The sequence below is a fragment of the Heptranchias perlo genome, unplaced genomic scaffold, assembly GCF_035084215.1.
Source record: "Heptranchias perlo isolate sHepPer1 unplaced genomic scaffold, sHepPer1.hap1 HAP1_SCAFFOLD_47, whole genome shotgun sequence".
Taxonomy (NCBI): domain Eukaryota; kingdom Metazoa; phylum Chordata; class Chondrichthyes; order Hexanchiformes; family Hexanchidae; genus Heptranchias; species Heptranchias perlo.
The window spans coordinates 5729590-5750331 of NW_027139484.1; the positions used below are offsets into that span (position 1 = coordinate 5729590).

The 20742-nt window shown below is 41.4% G+C and overlaps 3 non-coding genes across 3 annotated transcripts; 1 reads left to right on the forward strand and 2 right to left on the reverse strand.

Moving 5' to 3' along the window:
• Window positions 1-226: 226 nt before the first annotated feature.
• On the reverse strand, window positions 227-299 carry trnav-uac (transfer RNA valine (anticodon UAC)). Its single transcript has one exon. It is a non-coding gene; the product is annotated as a tRNA-Val (tRNA).
• A 1326-nt stretch (window positions 300-1625) lies between these two features.
• Window positions 1626-1708, forward strand: trnal-cag (transfer RNA leucine (anticodon CAG)). The gene has a single exon. It is a non-coding gene; the product is annotated as a tRNA-Leu (tRNA).
• A 2115-nt stretch (window positions 1709-3823) lies between these two features.
• trnav-aac (transfer RNA valine (anticodon AAC)) lies at window positions 3824-3896 on the reverse strand. Its single transcript has one exon. It is a non-coding gene; the product is annotated as a tRNA-Val (tRNA).
• Between the last annotated feature and the right edge of the window lie 16846 nt (window positions 3897-20742).

Below are 20742 nucleotides of genomic sequence, written 5' to 3' on the forward strand. Positions count from 1 at the left end.
TCCTTTCAAAAGCCACTCTGTCCAAAGCCAATATATCCTTCCAGATTAAAAGGGAATAAAACTTGAAAAGAGCATCACTGTGGATCAGTTTTCTCTCACTCAAAAATATATGTTTAATGAAGTAAAAGATGCAGCTTACAAAGAAGAAGGGAACAGCCACTGTCTCCCTTTATGGCAGAAGAAGAAAATCGATCTGGATGTTTCTGGAGACCAAGTTCCAACATAATGTTTCCGCCCAGGATCGAACCGGGGACTTTTCACGTGTAAAGCAAACGTGATAACCGCTACACTACGGAAACTGATGGTATTTTATTCAACACAACGGGCAACTGAATGGTGTCCTCTCTCTGCTCGTACTTGGAATGTCTTGTTTCAAGTGCAGCAAGGGACAGAGACAGTGGCTGCTCTCCCTTTTCTTTAAAAACTCTCAGGGTAGTGGGTTTGAGCCCCACGTTGGGCGAGTACCATTTTAAACTTTTATGCTGCTTCCACCGGTGAGCCCCAGCTCTGACACTTCCCCCACCCCCATCTCCGTCTCACCGCACACGATGGGGCCGCGCCCGGGCAGAATCTCTCCAATTCGGTTTCCGCCCCTGTCGCAGCATGAAATGGTCCTTATCAAAGTCACAAATGATACCCTTTGTGACTACCACCATAATAAACTATCGCTCCTCATCCTTCTCAAATACAATATCTCACTGTGCTGTTGTGCTGTTAGATAAGTTTCCTCTATCTGCTCTTATTTGGAATGTGTTGCTTTTCCGTCTGACAACACTTAGTATAATCGTATTATGTTAGGCCACAAAATGAGATCATTCGGTCCATCGTGCCAGTGCCGGGTCAAACACACGTACTCGTTCAAAATTCGTTCAGAGATAGTTTGAGTGCTTTGTTATCTGAAAATTGCCTGAACCCCCACAGTCCACGGCTTTCCTCCTCGCTATTAACCACACGGCCTATTTTTGTGTCACTCGCAAATTTCTTAATCATGCCCCCTTCGTTAAAGTCCAAATCGTTAATGTAGAGCACAAAAAGCAAAGGACCAAGTATCGAGCCCTGCGGCACCCGACTGGAAACAGCCTTCCAGCCACAAAGCACCCGTCGATCATTACCCTTTGCTTCCTGTCACTGTGCCAATTTTGGATCCAACAAGCCACATTCCCTTGGATCCCATGGGCTTTTACTTTTTTGCCCAATCTGCCATGTGGGAATTTTTCAAAAGCCTTTCTAAAATCCATGCAGACTACATCAATTGCGGGACCCTCATCGATCCTTCTTGTCACCTCCTCGAAAAATTCAATCGGGTTAGTCAGACACGACCTCCCCTGAACAAATCCATGCTGACTGTCCTTGATTTGTCCCTGGCTTTCGAAGTGACAGTTTATCCTGTCCCTCAGAATTAATTACAATAATTTGAAATGGAATCTTTCTCCTGATTGCTACAATAACAGATACGGCGGTTAGGTGTACTTCGGTCCGGCTCGCTCAGTCGGTGGAACATGCGACTTTTAATATCAGGGTCGTGGGTTCGAGCCCCACGTTGGGTGAGCACCATTTTAAATATTTATGCTGCTTTCACTGTCCAACAGTGCAGAAATGATGCAGAATGAAAAGGGAAATCGGCAGTCAGGATGGCCGAGCGGTCTAAGGCGCTGCGTTCAGGACGCAGTCTTTTCTGGAGGCGTGGGTTCAAATCCCACTTCTGACATTTCTTATTTTTACCATTACGTGGAAATATTTTATTTGTGGATTGGGCTGCAGCTGATTTTTCCACCAAGTTGATTCGGTCCTCCCACAAAAGCAACTGGCTTTGTCATGGAGATGTGACTTGAGAAGTTTCGAACGGTGAAATGGTTGACATATTATTAACCTGGACAAAGAAAAAGAACAGCAGTGGGAAACATTTAAAACGGTGATCAATAGAGTCCAGGAGAAATTTCTCCCACTAAAAAGCAAGAACAAACTATCCAGAAATGACACACCAGGGATGAATAAAGAAATAAGGGCAAAATTGAAACTAAAGAAAAAGGCACACACTAGACAATAAAGGAGAGAGGGGAATGTGAAAAGACTGGGAAAGAAGTCTAAAGAACTATTAGAAAGGCAAAAAGGAATATCAAAAAAGCAAAGTATTCTGGACACATCAACAGCCAAAGCAAATTTCGGATAGGAATCGGGCCATTAAGGGATACACACGACAAACTCACAGGCAATGACAGCGAAGTGGCAGAAATATTAAATAATCACTTTGCTTCAGTATTTATCAGGGAGACTAGTATTGTGGGCATGACTGGACAGCTCTGAAAGTGTTGTCCAGTTAGTCCTACTCGCCTGCTGTTTCCCCATAGCCCTGAAAATGTTTCCATCCAAGCGTTTATCCAATTCCCTTTCGAAAACTATGAGTTAAGAAAAACAATATTGAAAGGGGTGCTGGGGCCTCTGCAGCGTCGATGTGGAGTGTGTGATGATTGAAGTTATCAAGATGGTTGCTTTACACATGGTATGTTGTGCAATCATCCTGAAATATCTTCAATATCGAATACAAATTGAATTGCAAACCTGACGGAAAAACATTGGAAAACAAGTCACGAGTGAACGCAAATCATCTGGGGCCCGTTTTCAGCCTCACGGCACTTTATGTAAAGTGAAATAACTTTGCATTGAAAAGATTTGGAACTTGCATCTGTGCCTTTATCTGTTCCATTTCTTAAAGTTGCTGGCGTCTGATGATGTGCAATCCTCTGCTCCCTCTATTGAACAAGAAAGGAGGTGTTTGACGTTGACGGGACCTGTTGGTTATGAGCTTATCCTGCACATTGAGTGGGTTCGCGTTCTGTGAACGTCAACTTTAGCCCAGCGGTGAACTTCGCAGCAAACAAGTGCGACACCGTCTCACCGCGGGCACTGACTGACATGTTGATTGTTATTTCTTTCAGACTTAAATAAATAGTAACCCTGATTTTAAATTTGCACTCAGTGATTTTTAGGTAGTCTCCTTTCAACGTTTCAAAGGCGACTCCTAATTTATGATAGTCCGGCCATTTCACCAGCCGTGTTGAAAACAAAACATGTCTCTGCTTTTCGCGTCTTTTTTCGAAAGGCAAAAAATATATTTCCCGTGACCTCTGAAGGATGGACAAGTACAGTTCAGAAAGCTGAAGCAAGTTCACCGAGCTTAAATCGTCTGACCACGTTAAAGGCGCTATACACAGATATATATATGCATATATATATATATATATATATATATATATGCCTGTTTCTGTGGTTGTCTTTTTTCTGTGTGTGTCCATCTGCAGGTCGATTTTGAATCAATACCAGTGTTCGTGTCAGTTTGTTGCATGAAATAAATGAGGGTATCAGGCGCTCCCCTCCCTGCCACTGGGTAGGTACTGAGTCAGGGTTTAAATCAAACATCTGTTTTATTTGTGAAAAAGCAATTAAAATCTTAATTCGGGAATTATCCAGTCTCATGTGAGCGGTGAAAGAAACAGTGACGCCGCTCCCTTTTGATCTGGAGTCTGATTTTTGCGCCATGCACCCTGATGACAGGATCTTGGATGTTATTATACATATGAATGTTTCTCAAACACCGTTTCGTTTATTGGTTGAATAGATCGGGCTTATCAAATCTCCGCCAGATCCCACCGGGTGTGAGACAGCATTGGAAGCAGCCTTCACCCCCAATATCACGCTGGCATTTATCTCCTGCTCTCAGCGGACTGCATTAACAGGGCTGGGAGAAATGGACTTTGTTCACACTTGACCACCAGTGTGAATCGTTAAATATTTAATCATTTTTAATGGGGACAAGGTTACAAAATGTTTCCGCCCGGTTTCGAACCGGGGACTTTTCGCGTGTTAGGCGAACGTGATGACCACTACACTACGGAAACCTGATGTCTGTGTACCTGTGTTAGGGATATAACCCATCAGCCAAACTAATTTCCGTATTACTGTCCAGGAGCTGATTTCAAAGGGATACATTTACTGCGCTGTATTTAGGAAGGCTGCAGAGAAGGATCGGTGGCGATGGTCAGGCAGGGAATCCCAGAGCATCGCGCCCACACAAACATTTCACTGTTTTTTTTTCATGTGCCTGATATCCGATCGCAGTGTAAATTATGGCGAATCAGGCATGCTCAGATGACATTGTTCACAGAGTGTTTTCTTGCAGCCAAATCACACATGAGAAAACTTGAAATGAGATTAAGAGATCGGAGCCATTTAAAGTGCTCCCAGTTACTGCAGATCAGGAATTAAAACCTGGCACCGGCTTCAGGGCGATCAGAATGAGGCGATAAATCCTAAATTGGGAAAAAAGGTGCAATTTTCGTCCCTGGGTGGCCGACCGTTGCGCCACAAGGTCTACTCGGGGCAGAGATTTTTTTATGTACGTGTACGTATTATATACTTAAATATATATGTTTGATGCAGTGTTCCCTAGTCGTTGGGAATAGTTCATTGCACAAAACTAATTCAAGTCTGTGAGACACTTAATGTTTTTTTTAATCGCCATTAATACGTTCTGTTGCACACTGAAGGAAATGCTAACTTGTTTGCCAAGTGACAATTAAAACGTTTATAAATCTTTGTGCTTTGCATGTCATGAACTTTTCTCCCTTCCCATTTTACATATTGTATTTTGGGAGTCTGCTTAAAAATGTTTAATGCTTATTATACCAGGAATCTGGTGCAGCCGCTGTTAAATTTAAAAATGTTTGTAGCCCCTTTCACGCTTGAAGAAACTCGACCCTGGAGGTTTATGGGGAGAAAATCCCAACAAAATGCTTCCCTCCGAGGTCAAATCGGGGACTTTGTGCGTGTAACTGGTGAACATGATAACCGCTACACTACGGAAACGACAAACGTTTCGGTCTCAGGGCTGAAGGAAGTGTCTCGGGAAAACATGAGCTGCTAACTCTCTTTACACTGACTCTTTTGACGAACATTTCATCGATCGAAACTATACAAGTCACAGCGAAAAAATGTCAAAGTCATTAAAATCCCGAATTAGCCTCAAATGAGGATATAACTTTCGTTATGGGCTTCGTCTAAGATAGACATTTGGTTTCCAAACGGTTAGACATTTTTAGAATTCAGAATGTGTTGTTTTATTGGTGTTAAAGCAATTCTAAATCGGGCATAAACCCAAGATGTTGTTCAAATTCTAATGTCAATTTTTCTTGTGTATTAATAATAACTGATTGTTTTCTTTATGAAGTCGTGGTCTGTGCTTGAAGTTTCTTGAGGAAAAAGAGACCATTAAGTTAATGATAAAATTAAACCTCGTGGAGATAAAACGTCATTGCCCCAAATTAAAGTGTAAAATCACTTTGTACCTTTCTGCTCCTCCATCTGCACCATGTGTAACTTTCCCAGTGAGCTGCTGGATTCTGTGATAAATCAGACTGTACTCTTACCCCTTTTGCTGTGTTACTGTGTGACAGGGTCCCGCAGCACTCTTCTGCTTTGTTACAGTTACAAATACTGTTATTGTTTCAGATTAAATAATAATGGAGAAATAAACACCATCCCAGATCAGAACTACAGTCACATTGAGTCCAATTTTACTCTGATTTATTTAATAGAAGCTAGAATTGCATTCTATACACAAAATGGCTAATTTGACCTTTCGTCCGATTGTCTATTCTCTCCTTCGCCGTGAACATTACATCAAAAAAAAAACAAACGTTAATCCTTTTTTTTCAGCAGAAGTTCACGTTTTGGTGTTTAATTCCTTCACTGCACCGCTGTCTTTGTGTTAAACATCAACTACTGCCAATCTCACTCAGTTTGTATCTTTAACTATAATGCAACTGTAATTTAACAGGAACAGCAAATAAACCCTCTCCGTCCAAACAGCGCGGAGAGAGCGAGACCAGAGCTCACTCTGAGAGCGAGACTCTGAGACCAGCGGCAGAGTTCGGGGTGACGTCACCAGTCAGAAAGTGACGCGGCACAGGGGAGGCAGCTGATTGGTGAGTAGGTTCAGGTGAGTATTTCTACCATTTTACTGTAAGTAAAGTAATAAGAAAGGGAAGATCTGCAGGTTTTATAGCAGATAGTGGTTTTTTTTAGTGAACCTAGGTCCCTAGTAATTTAAAAGGGGTAACTAAGCTAAGGCAAGTCATGGCAGCAGACCTCGCACCCGTGATATGCTCCTCCTGCAAGATGTGGGAAGTCATGGACACTACCAGTGTCCCTGCCGACCATGTGTGCGGGAAGTGTGTCCACCTGCAGCTACTGACCGATCGTATCTCGGAGCTGGAGCTGCGGGTGGACTCACTGTGGAGCATCCGCGATGCAGAGAAACTCGTGGATAGCACGTTTAGCGAGTTGGTCACACCGCAGGTAAAGGGTATACAGGCAGGAAGTGAATGGGTGACCACCAGGAAGAGTAAGAGATGCAGGCAGGTAGTGCAGGGGTCCCCTGTGGCCATCCCCCTCTCAAACAGATATGCCACTTTGGATGCTGTTGGGGGGGCTGACTTATCAGGGGAAGGCAGCAGCAGCCAACTTCCTAGCACCACGGGTAGCTCTGCTGCACAGGCTGGGAGGAAAAAGAGTGGCAGAGCTATAGTGATAGGGGACTCAATTGTAAGGGGAATAGACAGGCGTTTCTGCGGCCGCAACCGAGACTCCAGGATGGTGTGTTGCCTCCCTGGTGCAAGGATCAAGGATGTCTCGGAGCGGCTACAGAACATTTTGGAGGGGGAGGGCGAACAGCCAGCTGTCGTGGTGCACATAGGCACCAACGATATAGGTAAAAAAGGGGATGAGGTCCTAAAAGCAGAATATAGGGAGTTAGGAGGTAAATTAAAAAATAGGACCTCAAAGGTAGTAATCTCAGGATTGCTGCCAGTGCCACGTGCTAGTCAGAGTAGAAATAGGAGGATATTTCAAATGAATACGTGGCTAGAGGAATGGTGCAAGGGGGAGGGATTCAAATTCCTGGGACACTGGAAACGGTTCTGGGGGAGGTGGGACCAGTACAAACCGGATGGTCTGCACCTGGGCAGGGCCGGGACCGCTGTCCTAGGAGGAGTGTTTGCTAGTGCTGTTGGGGAGGGTTTAAACTAAAGTGGCAGGGGGTTGGGAACCTGAGCAGGGAGAGAGAGGAAAGCGTAACAGGAAGGGACAGAATGTATGGAGTAAAAGGTAAAGTGTTAAAAAAGGAAAAAGCAGGAACTAAGCGTCACAAAACAGATTTGAAAGTTCTTTATCTGAATGCACGTAGCATTCGTAATAAAATGGACGAGTTAACGGCACAAATAACTACGTATGGGTATGATCTTGTGGCCATTACAGAAACATGGCTGCAGGGTGACAACGACTGGGAATTAAATATGCCAGGGTATTTAACAATCAGGAAGGACAGGCAGGAAGGAAGGGGAGGTGGGGTGGCTATGTTAATAAAGGAAGGAATCACTGTAATACAGAGAAATGATATTGGGTCAAAGCATCAAGATAATGAAAGAGTTTGGGTGGAGATAAGGAATAATAAGGGAAAAAAAACATTAGTGGGCGTAGTATATAGGCCTCCTAATAGTTGCAACTCTGCTGGAAGAAGTATGAATCAGGAGATAGTCGGGGCATGTAATAAGGGAACAGCCATAATTATGGGGGATTTTAATTATCATATTAACTGGACAAATCAAATTGGGCAGAGCAGCCTTGAGGACGAGTTCATTGAGTGCATCAGGGATGGATTTCTTGAGCAGTATGTAACTGATCCTACAAGGGGGCAGGCAACCTTGGACCTGGTCCTGTGAAATGAGTCAGGATTAATTAATAATGTCCTAGTTAAGGATCCCCTTGGAACGAGCGACCACAACATGGTTGAATTCCATATCCAATTAGAGGGTGAGAAGGTTGATTCTCAAACAAGCGTACTGAGCTTGAATAAAGGAGACTATGATGGTATGAGAGCGGAATTGATTAAAGTGGACTGGGAAAATAGATTAAAGGGTAAGACGGTACATGAGCAGTGGTGTTCATTTAGGGAGTTATTTTACAACTTTCAAAATAAATATATTCCAATGAGGAAAAAAGGGTGTAAAAGAAATGACAGCCATCCGTGGCTAAGTAAAGAAATCAAGGATAGTATCCGACTAAAAACAAGGACATATAAGGTAGCCAAACTTAGTGGGAGGATAGAAGATTGGGAATTCTTCAAAAGACAGCAAAAAGTAACTAAAGGATTGATTAAGAAAGGGAAGTTAGATTATGAAAAGAAATTAGCAAAAAATATAAAAACAGATAGCAAGAGTTTCTATAGTTATATAAAAAGAAAAAGGGTGGCTAAGGCAAACATAGGTCCCTTCGAGGATGAGACCGGGAAATTAATGGTGGGAAACATGGAGATGGCAAAAATGCTGAACAAATATTTTGTTTCAGTCTTTACAGTAGAGGACACTAAGAATATCCCAACACTGGACAAACAGGGGACTCTCGGGGGGGAGGAGCTAAATACGATTAAAATCACTCAGGAGATGGTACTCAGTAAAATAATGGGACTCAAGGCGGATAAATCCCCTGGACCTGATGGCTTCCATCCGAGGGTCTTGAGGGAAGTGGCAGTAGGGATTGTGGATGCTTTGGTGATAGTTTTCCAAAATTCCCTGGACTCAGGAGAGGTCCCGGCAGATTGGAAAACTGCTAATGTAACACCGTTATTTAAAAAGGGTAGTAGGCAGAAGGCTGGAAATTATAGGCCAGTTAGCTTAACATCTGTGGTGGGTAAAATTTTGGAGTCTATTGTTAAGGAGACAGTAACGGAACATTTAGATAAGCATAATTTAATAGGACAAAGTCAGCATGGCTTTATGAAGGGGAAGTCATGTCTGACAAATTTGCTTGAGTTCTTCGAGGATATAACGTATAGGGTGGATAAAGGGGAACCAGTGGACATAGTGTATTTAGACTTCCAGAAGGCATTCGACAAGGTGCCACATAAAAGATTATTACTTAAGATAAAAAATCACGGGATTGGGGGTAATATTCTGGCATGGGTGGAGGATTGGTTATCGAACAGGAAGCAGAGAGTTGGGATAAATGGTTCATTTTCGGACTGGCAACCAGTAACCAGTGGTGTTCCACAGGGGTCGGTGCTGGGTCCCCAACTCTTTACAATCTATATTAACGATTTGGAGGAGGGGACCGAGTGCAACATATCAAAATTTGCAGATGATACAAAGATGGGAGGGAAAGTAGAGAGTGAGGAGGACATAAAAAACCTGCAAGGGGATATAGACAGGCTGGGTGAGTGGGCGGAGATTTGGCAGATGCAATATAATATTGGAAAATGTGAGGTTATGCACTTTGGCAGGAAAAATCAGAGAGCAAGTTATTTTCTTAATGGCGAGAGACTGGAAAGTACTGCAGTACAAAGGGATCTGGGGGTCCTAGTGCAAGAAAATCAAAAAGTTGGTATGCAGGTGCAGCAGGTGATCAAGAAAGCCAACGGAATGTTGGCTTTTATTGCTAGGGGGATAGAATATAAAAACAAGGAGGTATTGCTGCAGTTATATAAGGTATTGGTGAGACCGCACCTGGAATACTGCATACAGTTTTGGTCTCCATACTTAAGAAAAGACATACTTGCTCTCGAGGCAGTACAAAGAAGGTTCACTCGGTTAATCCCGGGGATGAGGGGGCGGACATATGAGGAGAGGTTGAGTAGATTGGGACTCTACTCATTGGAGTTCAGAAGAATGAGAGGCGATCTTATTGAAACATATAAGATTGTGAAGGGTCTTGATCGGGTGGATGCAGTAAGGATGTTCCCAAAGATGGGTGAAACTAGAACTAGGGGGCATAATCTTAGAATAAGGGGCTGCTCTTTCAAAACTGAGATGAGGAGAAACTTCTTCACTCAGAGGGTGGTAGGTCTGTGGAATTTGCTGCCCCAGGAAGCTGTGGAAGCTACATCATTAGATAAATTTAAAACAGAAATAGACAGTTTCCTAGAAGTAAAGGGAATTAGGGGTTATGGGGAGCGGGCAGGAAATTGGACATGAAGCTGAGTTCGGATCGGTCAATGCCCTGTGGGTGGCGGAGAGGGCCCAGGGGCTATGTGGCCGGGTCCTGCTCCGACTTCTTGTGTTCTTTAGATTTGTGGTTGGGATCAGATCAGCCATGATCTTATTGAATGGCGGAGCAGGCTCGAGGGGCCGATTGGCCTACTCCTGCTCCAATTTCTTATGTTCTTATGTTCTTATGTCTCTCTCATCATAACAAGCTCCACCTTGGCCCTCAGTAAGATGGCTGCCTTCCTGGTGGTCATTTTGCTTCAGGATCAGGTCGGCAATTTTGTTTAAGTTTCATGAAGGCCAATTTGTTTGACATTGCTCCCTTTCCCGCCGTTAAGTTGTTTGCCTTGCTCCTCAGTAAGTTGGCTGCCTTGCCCCTCAGTAAGATGGCCGCCTTGCACCTCAGTAAGATGTCCAGTTTGTCCCTCAGTAAGATTGTTGCCATACTGGCTGCCATTCTTTTTCAGGTTTATGACGTTGAAGTTGTTTTGTGCATAGTTTCATATTTTAATAGTAGGTACGGCACAAGAGAAGGCCATTCTGCCCACTGAACCTGTGCTAGCTCTTTGAAAGGGCTATCCAATTAGTCCCTTTATTAATCCACACTTGTCCAAGTGGCTATTAATTTTGTCCCGGATTATTTGTTTCTAAAAGCTTCCCCACCACCGAGGTTAAACTCACTGGCCTGTAGTTAATTCTTTTATCCTGACTCCTTTTTTTTGAACAAGGGTGTAACATTTGCAGTTCTCCAGTCGACTGGCACCACCTCCGTTGATGGCCATTAACTCAGCAATTTCCATCCTTACTTCCCTCAGCAACCAAGGATGCATCCCATCTGGACCGGGTGACTTATCTACTTTAAGCACAGCCAGCCGTTTTAGTACCTCCTCTTTATCATTTTTTAGCCCATCCAGTATCTCAACTACCTCCCATTTTACTGTGACTTTGGCAGCATCTTCTTCCTTGTTAAAGACAGATGCAAAAGTGCTCATTTAGTGCGTCAGCCATGCCCTCTGCCGCCATGCGTAAACCTACTTTTTGTTCTCTAATCGGCCACATCCTCTTCTTACTACCCGTTTACTATTATCTGCCTGTAGAAAACTTTTGGATTCCCCTTTTGTGTTAGCCGCCAGTCTACTCTCATATTCTCTTTGCCCCTCTTACTTCATTTTTCACTTCTCCTCTGAGGTTTCCATATTTACCCTGGTTCTCACTTGTATTATCTGTCATAAGCCCACTTTCTCTACTTCATCTTACTCTCTATCTCTTTCGTCATCCAGGGAACGCTGCCTTTCGTTGCCCTACGTTTCCCCCTCGTGGGAATGTACCTAGACTGTACCCGTACCATCTCCCCTTTAAAGGCCACCCATTCCTCGAATACAATTTGCCTGCCAATCTCTGATTCCAATTTATCCGTTCTCAACCCACTGAAATTGTCACTCTTGCAATGAAGTATTTTTACTGTAGATTGCTCCTTTCCTTGTCCATCACGAATCGAAACCTCATGATATTATAATTGCTGTTCCCTAAATGATCCCCCCTGATACTTGCTCCACTTGACCCACCTCATTCCCCAGAACAGCAGAACGGGAAACCTCAGTAATCAGGAATGCTGCTGAGAAGAGGAAAATCACTGCTCACTGAGTTTCTATGCTGATGGAGCAGATGCAGGACGTCCCGTCCAGCTGGACCATCGCCCCCATCTGTCCCAGGTGAAGAAGTTCCCGAGGAGGAACCACTTTGGTCAGCACGGAACGTTCCGGGGATCCGGCAGGGAAAGGAGAGGCAGGCTCCGAACAGGCAGTTCCTCGACCAGATAGTCGATGCCATTTGGCAGAACATCCATCGCTGGAACTGATGAACAGCCACCAGGTTGTAGCCTGGATGGTGGTGAGAAAGGCCTTCCAGTGCAGTCCTTCCAACACTGATAGAATCTCAGCACCACCGTGAGCTGCCCTCGAGGCTGCGGCGGGCAGGAGACCGTCGTCCGTCTCCTGATGGACTTACCCTTCAATCAGAATGTGTGGAGAGAGAATCGTTGGTATCGGTCCCGTTCATCCCCAACACCGCGGTAACACAGGACGTTGTGATCTATGGACTGTTCCCCAGGACACACACCGAGACAGATATCAACTGCTGCTGGAAGACCACCAACTCGGTGAAGTAGGCCCTTTGGCCTGTCTGAAACCTCTTGACCTTTCAGCTGAGGGAGCAGCCCACGACCGAGTGTTGACAACTGGCACATTCCGAAGTCCAGGAGTACGTGCTGCGTGACGCACTGAAGTGAAGTGCGGCCGACGCAAATGCTCGATGGGGAAAGGGAACCGGGTAAGGCCATCCCACGTGATATTGGTCACCATATATTATAAAATATGTACTTTGTTTGAATTGCGATATTGGGATCATACTATGCACGTTCTGCTTTATGTTGTTTTGAATTGCATTGATTTGAAATTGCAATATTTATTTTGAACTCTGTGGATTATTAAATTTTATGGAACAAAATATATTTTGTAATTAAAAAAAACGTGCACATGACCCATCTAGAAAGCAAACTTGCAAACTTCTGGCCTTGAGTCAAACACGTTACCCATTGCTCCACTGGCTCAGGGTGTGGAGAGAAAGTAACAGCTCACACTTCCACAGCGCTGCGGTATGAGCAGGTACCGAATCAGTCTCGGTCATGGCCACGCGACTCCACGAGTCCGGGAGTGTCAAAAGACGCATGGTGAACAATCACCAAAGAGAAAAACCTTTACTGCTTCCCTTCGATCGCTCATCTGGTGGAGCGGAAGATGCTGAATTGACCTAGAACACAAAGCAAATTCATCCTTCGATCAGTGTTTGAATTCCGGCTTGAAGGGGAGAGTGCTCTTTTGGAGCAATTAGCTCAAGGCCGCTCTTTCAACTTTCCAGCCGACAGCTCAACATGTTGACAACTCTTATCCTTTCTCAAAACTTAAAGCTTTCTGTGTCTGCCGGAACGGCTGTTTCACTCGAACATTTCACTCTGTTCACCAGCAGGGAGCGCCTTTGAGCAGCAACTTTTTAAAAATTTCAAAGTATACTTCATTTCATAAAATTTAAGGGTACATACAGTTCAGTGTAAAAGTCGCAATTTCAGTTCAAAACAATACAAAATAGATCGCACACACTATGATCATGCTATTTCAAAAGAAAACACACGACATATCTAATTTCAAATTCTGTGCAATACAAGGTGGGGTGGACTCAGTAAATATCTTATATTACATTCTGTACAATAAAAGGTGGGGTGGACTCAGTACATATCTTATATTACATTCTGTACAATACAAGGTGGGGTGGACTCAGTACATATCTTATATTACATTCTGCACAATACAAGGTGGGTGGACTCAGTACATATCTTATATTACATTCTGTACAATACAAGGTGGGTGGACTCAGGACATATCTTATATTACATTCTGTACAATACAAGGTGGTTGGACTCAGTACATATCTTATATTACATTCTGCACAATACAAGGTGGGGTGGACTCAGTACATATCTTATATTACATTCTGTATAATACAAGGTGGGGTGGACTCAGTACATTTCTTATATTACATTCTATACATTACAAGGTGGGGTGGACTCAGTACATATCTTGTATTACATTCTGTACAATACAAAGTGGGGTGGACACAGCACATATCTTATATTACATTCTGTACAATACACAGTGGGGTGGACACAGCACATAACTTATATTACATTCTGTACAATACAAGATGGGTGGACTCAGTCCATATCTTATATTACATTCTGTACAATACAAGGTGGGGTGGACTCAGTACATATCTTATATTACATTCTGTACAATACAAAGTGGGGTGGACACAGCACATAACTTATATTACATTCTGTACAATACAAGGTGGGGTGGACTCAGTACATATCTTATATTACATTCTGTACAATACAAGGTGGGGTGGACTCAGTACATATCTTATATTACATTCTGTACAATACAAAGTGGGGTGGACACAGCACATATCTTATATTACATTCTGTACAATACAAGGTGGGGTGGACTCAGTACATATCTTATATTACATTCTGTACAATACAAAGTGGGGTGGACACAGCACATATCTTATATTACATTCTGTACAATACAAGGTGGGGTGGACTCAGTACATATCTTATATTACATTCTGTACAATACAAGGTGGGGTGGACTCAGTACATAACTTATATTACATTCTGTACAATACAAGGTGGGGTGGACTCAGTACATAACTTATATTACATTCTGTACAATACAAGGTGGGGTGGACTCAGTACATATCTTATATTACATTCTGTACAATAAAAAGTGGGGTGGACACAGCACATATCTTATATTACATTCTGTACAATACAAGGTGGGGTGGACTCAGTACATATCTTATATTACATTCTGTACAATACAAGGTGGGGTGGACACAGCACATATCTTATATTACATTCTGTACAATACAAAGTGGGGTGGACTCAGTACATATCTTATATTACATTCTGTACAATACAAAGTGGGGTGGACTCAGTACATATCTTATATTACATTCTGTACAATACAAGGTGGGGTGGACTCAGTACATATCTTATATTACATTCTGTAGAATACAAGGTGGGGTGGACTCAGTACATAACTTATATTACATTCTGTACAATACAAGGTGGGGTGGACTCAGTACATATCTTATATTACATTCTGTACAATACAAGGTGGGGTGGACTCAGTACATATCTTATATTACATTCTGTACAATACAAGGTTGGGTGGACTCAGCACATATCTTGTATTAAATTCTGTACAATACAAGGTGGGGTGGACTCAGTCCATATCTTATATTACATTCTGTACAATACAAGGTGGGGTGGACTCAGTACATAACTTATATTACATTCTGTACAATACAAGGTGGGGTGGACTCAGTACATATCTTATATTACATTCTGTACAATACAAAGTGGGGTGGACTCAGTACATATCTTATATTACATTCTGTACAATACAAAGTGGGGTGGACTCAGTCCATATCTTTATTACATTCTGTACAATACAAGGTGGGGTGGACTCAGTACATATCTTATATTACATCCTGTACAATACAAGGTTGGGTGGACTCAGTATATATCTTGTATTACATTCTGTACAATACAAGGTGGGGTGGACTCAGTACATAACTTATATTACATTCTGTACAATATAAGGTGGGGTGGACGCAGTCCATATCTTATATTACATTCTGTACAATACAAGGTGGGGTGGACTCAGTCCATATCTTATATTACATTCTGTACAATACAAGGTGGGGTGGACTCAGTCCATATCTTATATTACATTCTGTACAATACAAAGTGGGGTGGACTCAGTACATATCTTATATTACATTCTGTACAATACAAAGTGGGGTGGACTCAGTCCATATCTTATATTACATTCTGTACAATACAAGGTGGGGTGGACTCAGTTCATATCTTATATTACATTCTGTACAATACAAGGTTGGGTGGACTCAGTACATATCTTGTATTACATTCTGCACAATACAAGGTGGGGTGGACTCAGTCCATATCTTATATTACATTCTGTACAATACAAAGTGGGGTGGACTCAGTACATATCTTATATTACATTCTGTACAATACAAAGTGGGGTGGACTCAGTCCATATCTTATATTACATTCTGTACAATACAAGGTGGGGTGGACTCATTACATATCTTATATTACATTCTATACAAAACAAGGTGGGGTGGACTCAGTACATATCTTGTATTACATTCTGTACAATACAAAGTGGGGTGGACACAGCACATATCTTATATTACATTCTGTACAATACACAGTGGGGTGGACACAGCACATAACTTATATTACATTCTGTACAATACAAGGTGGCTGGACTCAGTCCATATCTTATATTACATTCTGTACAATACAAGGTGGGGTGGACTCAGTACATATCTTATATTACATTCTGTACAATAGAAAGTGGGGTGGACACAGCACATAACTTATATTACATTCTGTACAATACAAGGTGGGGTGGACTCAGTACATATCTTATATTACATTCTGTACAATACAAAGTGGGGTGGACACAGCACATATCTTATATTACATTCTGTACAATACAAGGTGGGGTGGACTCAGTACATATCTTATATTACATTCAGTACAATACAAAGTGGGTTGGACACAACACATATCTTATATTACATTCTGTACAATACAAGGTGGGGTGGACTCAGTACATAACTTATATTACATTCTGTACAATACAAAGTGGGGTGGACACAGCACATATCTTAAATTACATTGTGTACAATACAAGGTGGGGTGGACTCAGTACATATCTTATATTACATTCTGTACAATAGAAGGTGGGGTGGACTCAGTACATATCTTACATTACATTCTGTACAATACAAGGTGGGGTGGACTCAGTACATATCTTATATTACATTCTGTACAATACAAGGTTGGGTGGACTCAGTACATATCTTGTATTACATTCTGTACAATACAAGGTGGGGTGGACTCAGTACATAACTTATATTACATTCTGTACAATACAAGGTGGGGTGGACTCAGTACATATCTTATATTACATTCTGTACAATAGAAGGTGGGGTGGACTCCGTACATATCTTATATTACATTCTGTACAATACAAGGTGGGGTGGACACAGTACATATCTTATATTACATTCTGTACAATACAAGGTGGGGTGGACTCAGTACATATCTTATATTACATTCTGTACAATACAAGGTGGGGTGGACACAGTACATATCTTATATTACATTCTGTACAATACAAAGTGGGGTGGACTCAGTACATATCTTATATTACATTCTGTACAATACAAAGTGGGGTGGACTCAGTACATATCTTATATTACATTCTGTACAATACAAGGTGGGGTGGACTCAGTACATAACTTATATTACATTCAGTACAATACAAGGTGGGGTGGACTCAGTACATATCTTATATTACATTCTGTACAATACAAGGTGGGGTGGACTCAGTACATATCTTATATTACATTCTGTACAATACAAGGTGGGGTGGACTCAGTACATAACTTATATTACATTCTGTACAATACAAGGTGGGGTGGACTCAGTACATATCTTATATTACATTCTGTACAATACAAAGTGGGGTGGACTCAGTACATATCTTATATTACATTCTGTACAATACAAAGTGGGGTGGACTCAGTCCATATCTTATATTACATTCTGTACAATACAAGGTGGGGTGGACTCAGTACATATCTTATATTACATCCTGTACAATACAAGGTTGGGTGGACTCAGTATATATCTTGTATTACATTCTGTACAATACAAGGTGGGGTGGACTCAGTACATAACTTATATTACATTCTGTACAATATAAGGTGGGGTGGACGCAGTCCATATCTTATATTACATTCTGTACAATACAAGGTGGGGTGGACTCAGTCCATATCTTATATTACATTCTGTACAATACAAGGTGGGGTGGACTCAGTCCATATCTTATATTACATTCTGTACAATACAAAGTGGGGTGGACTCAGTACATATCTTACATTACATTCTGTACAATACAAAGTGGGGTGGACTCAGTCCATATCTTATATTACATTCTGTACAATACAAGGTGGGGTGGACTCAGTTCATATCTTATATTACATTCTGTACAATACAAGGTTGGGTGGACTCAGTACATATCTTGTATTACATTCTGCACAATACAAGGTGGGGTGGACTCAGTACATAACTTATATTACATTCTGTACAATACAAGGTGGGGTGGACTCAGTACATAACTTATATTACATTCTGTACAATACAAGGTGGGGTGGACTCAGTCCATATCTTATATTACATTCTGTACAATACAAGGTGGGGTGGACTCAGTCCATATCTTATATTACATTCTGTACAATACAAAGTGGGGTGGACTCAGTACATATCTTATATTACATTCTGTACAATACAAAGTGGGGTGGACTCAGTCCATATCTTATATTACATTCTGTACAATACAAGGTGGGGTGGACTCATTACATATCTTATATTACATTCTATACAAAACAAGGTGGGGTGGACTCAGTACATATCTTGTATTACATTCTGTACAATACAAAGTGGGGTGGACACAGCACATATCTTATATTACATTCTGTACAATACACAGTGGGGTGGACACAGCACATAACTTATATTACATTCTGTACAATACAAGGTGGCTGGACTCAGTCCATATCTTATATTACATTCTGTACAATACAAGGTGGGGTGGACTCAGTACATATCTTATATTACATTCTGTACAATACAAAGTGGGGTGGACACAGCACATAACTTATATTACATTCTGTACAATACAAGGTGGGGTGGACTCAGTACATATCTTATATTACATTCTGTACAATACAAGGTGGGGTGGACTCAGTACATATCTTATATTACATTCTGTACAATACAAAGTGGGGTGGACACAGCACATATCTTATATTACATTCTGTACAATACAAGGTGGGGTGGACTCAGTACATATCTTATATTACATTCAGTACAATACAAAGTGGGTTGGACACAACACATATCTTATATTACATTCTGTACAATACAAGGTGGGGTGGACTCAGTACATAACTTATATTACATTCTGTACAATACAAAGTGGGGTGGACACAGCACATATCTTAAATTACATTGTGTACAATACAAGGTGGGGTGGACTCAGTACATATCTTATATTACATTCTGTACAATAGAAGGTGGGGTGGACTCAGTACATATCTTACATTACATTCTGTACAATACAAGGTGGGGTGGACTCAGTACATATCTTATATTACATTCTGTACAATACAAGGTTGGGTGGACTCAGTACATATCTTGTATTACATTCTGTACAATACAAGGTGGGGTGGACTCAGTACATAACTTATATTACATTCTGTACAATACAAGGTGTGGTGGACTCAGTACATATCTTATATTACATTCTGTACAATAGAAGGTGGGATGGACTCCGTACATATCTTATATTACATTCTGTACAATACAAGGTGGGGTGGACTCAGTACATATCTTATATTACATTCTGTACAATACAAGGTGGGTGTACTCAGTACATAACTTATATTACATTCTGTACAATACAAGGTGGGGTGGACTCAGTACATATCTTATATTACATTCTGTACAATACAAAGTGGGGTGGACTCAGTACATATCTTATATTACATTCTGTACAATACAAGGTGGGGTGGACTCAGTACATAACTTATATTACATTCTGTACAATACAAGGTGGGGTGGACTCAGTACATATCTTATATTACATTCTGTACAATACAAGGTTGGGTGGACTCAGTACATATCTTGTATTACATTCTGTACAATACAAGGTGGGGTGGACTCAGTACATAACTTATATTACATTCTGTACAATACAAGGTGGGGTGGACTCAGTACATAACTTATATTACATTCTGTACAATACAAGGTGGGGAGGACTCAGTCCATATCTTATATTACATTCTGTACAATACAAAGTGGGGTGGACTCAGTACATATCTTATATTACATTCTGTACAATACAAAGTGGGGTGGACTCAGTACATATCTTATATTACATTCTGTACAATACAAGGTTGGGTGGACTCAGTACATATCTTGTATTACATTCTGTACAATACAAGGTGGGGTGGACTCAGTACATAACTTATATTACATTCTGTACAATACAAGGTGGGGTGGACTCAGTCCATATCTTATATTACATTCTGTACAATGCACAGTGGGTTGGACTCAGTACATATCTTATATTCCATTCTGTACAATACAAGGTGGTGTGGACTCAGTACATAACTTATATTACATTCTGTACAATACAAGGTGGGGTGGACTCAGTACATAACTTATATTACATTCTGTACAATACAAGGTGGGGTGGACTCAGTCCATATCTTATATTACATTCTGTACAATACAAGGTGGGGTGGACTCAGACCATATCTTATATTACATTCTGTACAATACAAAGTGGGTGGACTCAGTACATATCTTATATTACATTCTGTACAATACAAAGTGGGGTGGACTCAGTCCATATCTTATATTACATTCTGTACAATACAAGGTGGGGTGGACTCAGTACATAACTTATATTACATTCTGTACAATACAAGGTGGGGTGGACTCAGTCCATAACTTATATTACATTCTGTACAATACAAGGTGGGTGGACTCAGTCCATATCTTATATTACATTCTGTACAATACAAGGTGGGGTGGACACAGCACATAACTTATATTACATTCTGTACAATACAAGGTGGGTGGACTCAGTCCATATCTTATATTACATTCTGTACAATACAAGGTGGGGTGGACACAGCACATAACTTATATTACATTCTGTACAATACAAGGTGGGTGGACTCAGTCCATATCTTATATTACATTCTGTACAATACAAGGTGGGGTGGACACAGCACATATCTTATATTACATTCTGTACAATACAAGGTGGGGTGGACTCAGTACATATCTTATATTACATTCTGTACAATACAAGGTGGGGTGGACACAGCACATATCTTATATTACATTCTGTACAATACAAGGTGGGGTGGACTCAGTACATATCTTATATTACATTCTGTACAATACAAGGTG